Below are 11,071 nucleotides of genomic sequence, written 5' to 3' on the forward strand. Positions count from 1 at the left end.
ATACTCCATCTACAGTTTCTCCGGGGCATCCGTACAGGTAGACGGCAAGATCGACTTGCCCGTGACTTTCGGGGCGTACCCCTTGCAGAAAACCATCCTGACCACCTTCCTGGTCGTAGACATACCGTTCACCTACAGCGCCATCATTGGGCGCCCTGCTCTCAGAGACTTGGGAGCCGTAGTCTCCACCCCCCATCTCAAGATGAAATTCCCCACTCCGGACGGAGTAGGAGAGGTCAGGGGACAGCAAATGATAGCACGCCAGTGCTACGAGGCAAGCCTGAGAGGAACCAACGCCCCAGCCGAAAACTTCACAATCGGCAGTGAAGACCCTCGGCAGCGGGCTCGCGCAATCAGAGGAGAGCCCGCCGAGGAGCTAGACTCCATCCCTCTGACCCAAGATCAGCCGGAGAGACAAGTCCGGATAAGTTCCATGTTAACAGGCCCCCTGCGAGACCAGATGATCAACTTCCTCAGAATAAACAAAGACATGTTCGCATGGTCCGCCAAGGACATGCCCGGGATACCCAAGGAAATGGCCGTCCACAAGTTGAATGTGAACCCCGCCCTTAAACCCGTCCGGCAGAAAAAGAGGAACTTCGCAGTAGAGCGCCAAACTCACATAAAGGCCGAAGTGGAAAAACTGCTACAAGCCGGATTCGTCAGGGAAATCCGGTATCTCGAGTGGCTGTCAAACGTCGTGACGGTCAAGAAAGCTAGCGGAGGATGGCGGGCCTGTATAGACTTCACCGACCTCAACCGGGCCTGCCTAAAAGACCCCTATCCCTTCCCGCGCATAGACCAACTCATCGACGCCACCTCCGGACACGAACTTCTCACCTTCTTAGACGCGTTCTCAGGCTACAATCAGGTCAAAATGCACGAGCCAGACATCCCGAAAACAGCGTTTATCACCGATCAGGGCGTCTACTCTACACTGTCATGCCCTTCGGGTTGAAAAACGCAGGCGCCACCTACCAGCGGCTCGTGAATAAGCTATTCCAAACACAAATTAGAAGGAACGTAGAGGTGTATGTCGACGATATGCTGGTAAAAAGCCTGGAAGCCGCCAGACACATCTCCGACCTTCAGGAAACTTTCGACACCTTACGACGAGCCTGAATGAAGCTGAACCCCGCGAAATGCGCCTTTGGGGTAACTTCCGGAAAGTTCTTGGGGTTCATGGTCAGCCAAAGAGGGATCGAGGCCAACCCAGAAAAAATCCAGGCCATCCTAGATATGGAACCCCCGACGACAGCAGTAGAAGTACAGAGGCTCGCAGGACGGATCACGGCCCTCGGCCGATTCATGCCCAAATCAACAGAGAAGTGCCAACCCTTCTTCAAACAATTAAAAAACATACGGGAATTCGAATGGACCCCGGCCTGCCAAGAGGCCTTCGACTCTCTGAAGCAATACCTCCAGACACCGCCCGTACTCGCCAAACCCGAGCCGGGGGAAGAGCTATTTTTATATCTGGCCGTCAGCCCCACGGCAGTAAGCGCGGTGTTGGCCAAACAAAGCGACAAAAAGGAACACCCTGTGTACTACGTGAGCAAGACTCTCCACGGTGCAGAAATCCGATACTCGAACATAGAGAAATTCGCCCTCGCAGTCGTCAGTGCCGCTCGAAAGCTCCGCCCCTACTTTCAGGCCCACCCCATAGTCCTGCTAAGCGACCAGCTCCTCAAGAAGATTCTCCAAAAACCAGAGACCTCGGGTAGGATGGTAAGTTGGGCCGTCGAGCTGGGCGAGTTCGACATACAAGTCCGCCCAAGGCCGGCTATCAAATCTCAAGCCCTCGCTGACTTTATAGTGGAATTCACGGCCCTGGCCGAAGAACCAGCAACAATGGGGAGCGGCGGGGGCCCCACTGCGCACACGGTTTGTGACGACGGGATGCAGGACTCCTCGGAACAGAACAGCGAGACCCCTTGGATCCTGCACGTTGACGGCTCCGCCGGCAATAAAGGACACGGAGCGGGAGTGGTCCTCCACGGCCCAGAAGAGTTCACACTGGAATATGCCCTCAGGTTGGATTTCAAAGCCTCCAATAACGAGGCCGAATACGAAGCCTTACTAGCAGGACTAAGTCTAGCCGCGGAGCTCGGCGCGGGCAAGTTGAAAGTCTATAGCGACTCACAGCTTGTCGTTAACCAAGTAAACGGAATATACGAAGCCAAGGGCTTCAGAATGAAAAAATACCTCCACAAGGTAAAAGAGAAACTGCAGGGGATGGGAGAGGTAGAGATCCTCCAGGTGCCGCGAGACATGAACAACCGAGCGGATGCATTATCAAGAATGGCCGCCGAAGAGACCCATGACTTCGGCACCGTGCTCACAGAAATCCTGCCCCACCCCAGCATCGACGAGATACAAGTTCTGGAGATTCCACCGGGGCCAAACTGGATGGACCCCATCATACGATACCTGAAAGACGGTATACTACCCGCAGATAAGCTGGAAGCCCGGCGCCTAACCGCAAGAGCCGCCCATTACGTGGTCCACGGGCCCAGGCTCTCCAAACGGTCATACACATGGCCGTACCTCCGATGCCTGGTACCCTCCGAATCAGACTACGCGCTACGAGAAGTACATGAAGAGATCTGCAGAGACCATGGAGGCGGCAGGACCCTAGCCCAGAAAATTGTAAGGCACGGCTACTTCTGGCCCACGGTCCTTAGGGACGCCAAGGAATTCGTCAAAAAATGCAGCCCATGCCAAAGGTACGTAACCACCCCCCACCAATCGGCTACACCGTACACCGCGATAGCAGGACCCCTGCCTTTCGCCATGTGGGGCATGGATCTACTCGGACCATTCCCCAAGGCCCCCGGGGGGCATACAATGCTATACGTCGCCATCGACTACTTCACCAAGTGGGTTGAGGTCAAAGCCGTGGTGAAACCCAATTCCAAAGCGACGGAGAAGTTCTTCTATCACGACGTCGTTTGCCGTTTCGGCATTCCAAAGACCCTTGTAACAGACAACGGTCCCCAGTTCGCAAGTGCCGAATTTGGCAGATTCTGTGATAGCCTAAGCATCGAACACCGTTTCGCCTCCGTAGCACACCCGCAGGCCAACGGGCAGGTCGAGGTAACCAACATGATTTTGCTACAAAGTCTCAAGAAGAGATTGGGAGAAGCCGGAAAAAACTGGCTGGACGCACTCCCTAGCGTCCTCTGGGCCTATCGAACAACACCAAGGACCGCAACTGGAGAATCCCCTTTTAGCTTAACCTTTGGGACCGAAGCGGTCATTCCGCTAGAAATTGGCCTCCCCAGCTTCCGCACCGCGAATTACGACGAGCAGGGAAATTCCGAACTCCTCCGGAACAACCTCGATCTCGTGCTCGAGAAAAGAGAGCAAGCCCTCTTCCGAACCGCCTCCTACCAGCAAAAGATGGCACGATACTACAACGCCCGGGTAAAAAAGCGTTCGGTAAAACCCGGAGATCTGGTGCTACGGTGTGCAGAGGTATCAGACCCCCGCAACACGGGTAAGCTCGCACCCAAATGGGAAGGACCGTACAAAGTCGTTCGAGCACTTCTACCAACTAGAACGCCTCGATGGGACCCCGGTCCCTCGCAGTTGGAGCATGGACAACCTCCGAAAATTCTATCAGTGAAACGACAAGGTAAGTTCCGTGTCTTTCTTTTAAAAATATGACAAGTGTTTTGGTTTCCTTTTTTTGTGTTCTAGAAGCAAAGATGTATTGTTGTCAACAAATTAATGGAAAAGCACTTCTACAAAAGCAGCGTACATCTCCACTTTCCGGCCCACGATAAATGAGGGACCCGAAAGAAAACAGGGAGTGAGACAGAGGTAACATCGGGGCCGATCCCCCCGAGAATACCCTAAAACGCTCCCCATGAAAAAAAGACCTCCCCCTTTAAGGGCAGGCGGGACCCATTAACCCCGAACTGATCATTCGAGGGGAAGATAGTCCTCCAATAAACAAACGCCCTACGGGGTGCACTAAGAATACCCTCACCAACAAAATTCGCAAGAACGCTGTCCTCAACACCAATCCTCCAGCCAGGCTTAAACAGTTCCCCTCGCACCTGGAAACTCTTCGGGGGAAGCTCCGCCCGCTCCAGAAGAAGCTTGGTCATTACCGCCCCCTCCATCCGACTTGGCACGTCCTCCGCAAAGATTGAAGGACACGCCACGCGACCGGCGACCCTCTTGGCAGGATGCTCAGACCCCGGGGGTGAGGAACTAACCGGCCCCTTCTCTCCAACCGCTCGACCAGAGGGGCTGGAAGGCATAGATGTTGCGAGCCTCGCTTGCGACCGACCCAGCCTGGCTGCGGCCATAAAGTCAGAAGGAATTTTCTTACGGCTCGACAAGCCCCTTGTCACCGCCGCAACCTCCTTCCCCTTACCAACGTCACCAGAAGAAGACATCTCTCCTGCCAAAAACAAGAAAATAACAATCGCTCAAAGCAAAGGAAAACCAAAAAAAAAAGAAAAGAAAAAAAAAGAGAGAGGAAGAGGGGAGAGGCTCACCACGATAGCTGGCTGAACTCTCCCCCATTCCCTCGCCCGTACAACGAACCCTCCTCTCCACAGCTCCCACCAAGCCAAACCTCTTCAGGCTCCTCTCCCACCTAAACTCGGAGACGTCAATAGCCTCCCCAGAGGCGAGCTTCCCCAAGTCAAACTTGCTGGAGTCAGACTCGTCGGGAAGGGACTTCCTCCGCCACTCAACGGAGCGCCTCCAAGAACGAGGAAAATCCCAGCCAGCGTCCGATGGAGGGGTAACAAACACATACTCCTCCTTCCACTTCTTGATGGACGAAGGCAAGTTCACTGCAATCTTCACCTGAGGACGCTGGGTCAGATAAAGCCAGCTGTCCTCCCCCTTCACCAACGGACTGAGGGCAACGCAGGCCCGGAGCAGCGGAAGGGTGGGCTGAACCTTATGAAGACCCGCCTTGGCCACAAAGGCCAGGAGTGTGTGCCAACTATTAGGCGCCAGTTGGGAAGGAGCCACTTGGTAAAACTCGAGGGCCTCTATTATAATGTCCAAGAGCGGAAACCTAACCCCCGCCCGGAAAGCTTCCACGTAGAAAGCTACCTCTTCCTCCGTGGTACCCTCACACACCCCTTCTACAAAGGAGGGGACTCTAATCCCATAATCGTCGGGGATATGGAACTCCCTCCTAATTTTCTCCGCCGCCCCTTTTTCCAAAGTATTCTTGAAGCACGCCACCCGGCCGGGACGAATAACGGTGCCAGGCCGAATGTCCCCAATCTCCGCCCCACGAGCATAAGAAACTCGAGCCGGAGATTCCGAAGCAGTGGCCCCCACCGACGACCCGGAGGCCCCAGAACTATCCCTCAACTCCGTGGGCTGCCGCACATCTTCAGCGACGCCGCCCCCACCCTCTGCAGACAACCGCCTCCTCTTTCTCACCGGAGCCCTCTCCACCACCTCTACCGACGCGGAAGAGGGGCTCTGAGGCACAGTCGCAACAGACATCGTAAGCTATGAAACAAAGACACAGAACTCACCAAACGAAGCGTGGACGACAAGCAACACGTAGAAGAATCGTCGCGGAGAAAAACCCGTTCTAATCGAGGAAGACGAAGGAATAAAGTAAAAAATGAAATCCCCAAAAAGGCTTTAAAAAGGGCTAGGGTTTTGACACCTGTCGTTCGATCTCCTGCCCTTTCTAAGTCGATGGGACGCGCACACGTGGCGCCGATTGAGAAACCCAAGGGAACCGCCATAAGTCGAAGCGCCATACGGAAAGGACATCTCTACCCCTACCCACGACATAACTTCCCCAGCAAGCCATCCATACACCTCCACCAGATGGAAAAAAACTGCGTTCATAAAGAAAGGGCTCGGACCCCGTCACAAGGGCCCGGCATACACCTCCACAAGATGAAAAAAAAAAAAAAAAACCACGTTCGATGGCAAAGAGCTCGGAACCCGTCATAAAGGTACGACTAGATACCCCATACAAAATACCACCGGGCCGAAAATATCGAACGCAGCGACAAGGGTTCAGAAACGCGCGAGAAAGCAAGCATGCAAAAGAAAAGCAAACACGTAAGGAGAAAACACACATCAGAAACAGGAAAAAGAAAGGCGCCATTCATAAACCACTTCCTCCTGGCCCAAAGGCCTACAAAAAGGGGGAGTAAGGACAATAGGCACACAGGCCCGAAGCCCCCAAGACCCCTAAGACAAAAAAAGAAAGCGCAAAGACAAGAGGCTTCCTCCAAAAATTCCGAAATCCTACCGCAATCAGCTCAGAGGGACTGGCCGCTGAAAGAGTTTTCCGCATCAGAAAGCTCCCTATCACTTTGTTCCCCGTCCGAAGAGCTTCCCCAACGCCAATTCCCAGCAAAACGGGCCTGGTCATTTAACCAACGCACCCGGTTCCTCAGCAGATCGTTCTCCGCGCGCAAAGCAGCAATCTCCCGATCCATGTCCCTCATTCGGCTAAAAATCTCCATTCCCCTACGATGGACGCAGGAAAAGAAGGAACGGTTGCGGTGAATGAACGCTTCATGAGACTCCCTCTCGTGCGGGGGAGGAGGATGATCCATGTCCCCCTCCGGAACCCCTCGCTGAGGCCCCGGCCCGCCAGAGTTTGCCTCGGGGTTATTCAGACGACTCCCGTCTCGATCAGACCTACGATCGCCGCTCACAAAGAGACCCTGGAAAGGCGACGACATCTCGGACAAGCCTGAAGAAAGGCCGGAAGAAATAAAAAAGGCAAGAAGAAACAAAGGGCGATCTTCCTGACTTCAGGAAAGCTCACCCCTTATAGAACCCTTATAGGAAACCCCGGTGTGGAAAAATGAAGCACTTACTACCCGCGTGTTCGTTTCCTACTGAATAACCAAGCGGCGCCTCGGGAAGGAGCCGCCGGACGGAGCAGAATATCCGCTCGCACCCCAATGCTCCCATAAACGCCTTCACCACATTATCCTTTAACTATGCCAACGGGCCCGCTCCCCGAGGCCAATCAATGGACTAAAGGTCATATCACGATAACATACAAAGACGGCGCTATCACCGAAGCACGCCACGCGTCGCCCCCAGATCTACATAAAGCCTAACCTTCATAAAGGAAGTAGAGGGTAAAGGGCAAGATCATACGAATTCGACAAGCTTCGCTATCCCGACCCCACGCAGGTTCGGGCCCAAAAAAAGAAAAGAAAAGAGAGAGCCCGGAAGGGTCGGAGCATCGCAAATCCTTGCAAACACAGAGATTCTCCATCACAAGCCAAGAACAACATTAAGAGATACGGCCCAAATACACATAAGCTACCCATTGACATCCTCCTGGCCTATAGGCCTACAAAAATAAAGGGAAACAAAAAAAACAGCACAGGGCACACAGGCCTCAGAAATCCCCGCCAGAGAAGGGGATAGACACGCAGGAAAACATAGAAAGCCAAAGCTTAATCGGAGAACGACTCCTCTCCAGAGGAGTTCCCCTCCTCCTCCCAAGAGGTCTCCAGCAGGGGGTCCATCTCATATTCCAACAGCTGCTCGTTGAGAAGATGAACTTTCTTCTGTAGAACCTCGTTCTCCCGCTTCAAGTCCTCGATCTCCTGACCCATCTTCGAAACACGTCCACACAGTTCCGTTCCCTGACGATAGGCTCGAGAGAAAAACGACCACTCCCGGGCAACGCGGGACCTGGACAATCTGTCCTTCCTAGGCAGGGAAGAAAGGCGAAGGGGGGGAAAGCCCGACGAAGCGCCCGGGCCCCTCTTAGCCTTCTTCCGACGAGCCACGAGATCCTCCCCCGGATCGGAGGACAAGTCAGGGTTGCTCGACGACTCCTGGAGGAAACAGGCCTTGCCCCTAACTCGTGAAGAAGAGCCAGACATGTTGCTGGAGAATATACGAAAAGAACCCCTACCGCAAAGGAAAGAAGAAGAGCGACGAAGAGCCACAAAAAGGCACCAGGGTAATTCCCCTCTTTTAAACTCGGGAAAGAAATCCTGGTGCCTCGAGACAACGCAGCCTTCCTAACGACGCTGCCGCTTCCCAAGGACAGCCGCCGGATAAAACGGCACGTCTCCCTCGCACCCCATAGCCCTCGTAAATATCCTCATCATGACTTAGCTCGAACAAAACGTTACTCCCTTGGCCCATTCAATGGACCAAAGGAGTAAGGGGGAGTTATGATGGGGCACAAATACGGCTACGCTCCCAGATATCGCCACGTGTCATCCATGCACGAGCAGAGCCCAACCATCATGAAGAAGGGTGTTGGAAAACGGCAAAGACCACACATTCATGACACATGTCGCCCTCTCACCACCCAGGCCTCATCATCACAAATTAGGGAAGGAAATGGCCGCCAAAGCCACGCACGCCGGCGAGGCAGAGGGACGGCTCAATCCTGCAAAGAAAGTTTTTCCCTCCATAATGATGAAAAGGGCCGCACACCTCCCTTTAAAAGGGGAGGGAAAGGAAGAAGAGAAGGACCTTTTTTCTTTTTGCCCCTGAAAGCAGGGAATTCACCCATCCTCCACCCCGCAATACCGGAAAAAGAGGCGAGGCAACAACAGAGGAGGCCAGGAATCCCATCCTGCCCTCCCTGCTAGTCCCCTCCGACTCACTCATTTATGCACCCAAAAATGTCCCCGCGCACCGGCCCTGGTAACCCTGATCAAAACCCCCTCCCTTTCTAGCTGTTCTTTATATTGACTGGTCGAAGGATCTGACTTGGGTGTCGAAGTGGTCGTCCGGGACCCACCCCGGACCCCCTGACCCCCTTTTTGTTTGTGATTGCAGACCCCGCGGAGGCCCTCTACCGACCGCGCGATCGCAGACCCGGATCCAGACGCCATCACCTATCTGTCGCAATCAGCTGACATATCACAAGTAGTCAGCTGCTTCATTAAAACTAGAATATTATCCTGCTAAGAATAACATGACAAATAAAGAAATCGTAAACCAAATTAGAGGGCGAGGGGCTTTTTAAAATACTATAATCCAAACCCTTTGAATATATATTACAAGTGCGGAGAAAGTGAACAGCCAAGAAGATTTGGCGCAACATTAGGTTGTGATGGTACATAAATTGTAGGAAGTTGAGTAATCGCCCACATAACCCAGAACTTTTATATAAGCCATTCATTAAAACAAAAAGCAGTAAAATGCAAGATGCATGACTATTAATTAGGAAAATAAAATACAACATTATGATCAGCTGCTACGATTAAGGATCCCATGCTTCACATTCTAATCGATTTAGCTTGGTGCGGCGGGGCAGTTTTCCACCAGGAATTTCCATAAGGTGTGAGAGTCATGGTTTCAAAGTGGAGAGACTAGTAACCCTCACTTCAAGCCAATCCAAAGGTCTCTAATTCTTTTTGTAGAAACTATCAAGCCACATGCATGGCCATGACAGGGCCAACCAACTTATCAGCATGGCCGCATCATTTACATAGAGATTGGACTATGGGATATCATTCCCAGTAACACGTAAACATTCACTCAATTCGGCCATAGCAGTACACTTACCTCACTCCGAGAAGAAAAATAGAGACATCACTTCCCAAAATATTCACTAATGAAGACACATTGCCACGACCAAACCTTAGCCTCCATACACACTAACCCAATTTTGACAAATTTCATCACAATGATCAACCAATTTTGTTGCAACATATCAAATAAAACCTAAAGGAGTTAGCGAAATTAAAATAGTTGGTTAGGCATATATAATTACAGGGTATGGTCATGCTAACATCTGTAGAATAATATCTTCTTAGGCTTTTCACAAACACATCCATATAAGTAATTGGAACCAAGACCTTTAGCTGTGCATGCCCAAGTTTCGGGAAACAAAGATCTGAAAGAAGAAAAAGAAAAAAAGAAAAAAGAAAAATAAAAATTACTTACTAGAATGAAGAACACGAGACCACAAATCGTTGAGGATGATGACAGAATGCACAGGTCCGAGATGGAAACAAGTTCTAATGGAAGAAGGAACGAAAATCCGATTCTTGGAGGCCCGGCCGGCAAATCGCAGCCCCGGAAATATGGCCGGAGAAGATGATACTAGATTGGAAAAAGGGAAAAAGGGGAAGGGTTAGGGCTGATGTTGGAGGTGGAGGTAGATGGGTTTTTGAAGTAAGAAAGAGAAAAATGGGTTTTGGGGGTAGAGGTAGTGGCTGTTAATGTGGGTCGGATTTTGCAGAGGTGGTTATGGTGGAAGAAAGGGGTTTGGGGTGAAGAAAAGAGTTGGGTTTAAGGTAGGAACTGGGGGGGAGGTTGGGTTGGGGGTTGATGGGGAAAAAGAAATGAGTTTAGGTGATGGGGGTTTGATCGGGTTTAATGGGGGTATTGGATTCCGGTGGGATTATGGCCGGATTCCGGTGATATAGGTTAGGGTTCCGGAAATGGGTTAGGGTTGAGAATATGATGGTGGCTATGGGTGAAGAAAATGGAGGTGGAATTGCAAAGGGGAAGATGGTGGTGAGTTTCAAAGGGGGTAGGTGGATCTGATGTGGGTTTGGGTTAACGAACTGGTGGCAGCAGTGGATGTGTAGGCTAGGGGTGGTCGGATTTCGGTGAGAACCCCACCGGAGAAGAAGGATTTAATGGTGGAGGAGATGGAGGTTTTTCGAAATGTGTTTGTAAGATCTAAAATAAATTTAGAGAGGGGTTTTTGAAATGGGTTTGGCGAAGGAAATGGTGGCTGCAAATGGGAAAAAAATCAAGATTGAAGATTTTTGATTTTGAAAAAGGTTTTTCAGAGTGTGCTTGTCACACGAATGGCAAAGCTGATAAGACAACGTATTTTGGCCGACCTGGCTTTAAAAGATTAAATTTTGGATTTTTGGTTTTGAAAAAGGTTTACACAAAAGCAAATTGGTGAAACAGCTTTTCACCGGACTATAACTCTGCAAATATACTTGTGAGATAGTCTCTCACCGACTCTTAACTCGGTGCTTGTATCAAAGATTGAAGATTTTGTTCGACAAATTAAACCAAGAATCACTTGACTAATTATCGGGTGCTAAAATGGGTAAAGAATATGTGAGAAGACTCAAAACCGGATTATGAAATTACCAAAATGGTT

This window comes from Tasmannia lanceolata, unplaced genomic scaffold (assembly GCF_043159265.1).
Source record: "Tasmannia lanceolata isolate RefF3 unplaced genomic scaffold, GAP_Taslan_0.1 ptg000013l, whole genome shotgun sequence".
Lineage (NCBI taxonomy): Eukaryota > Viridiplantae > Streptophyta > Magnoliopsida > Canellales > Winteraceae > Tasmannia > Tasmannia lanceolata.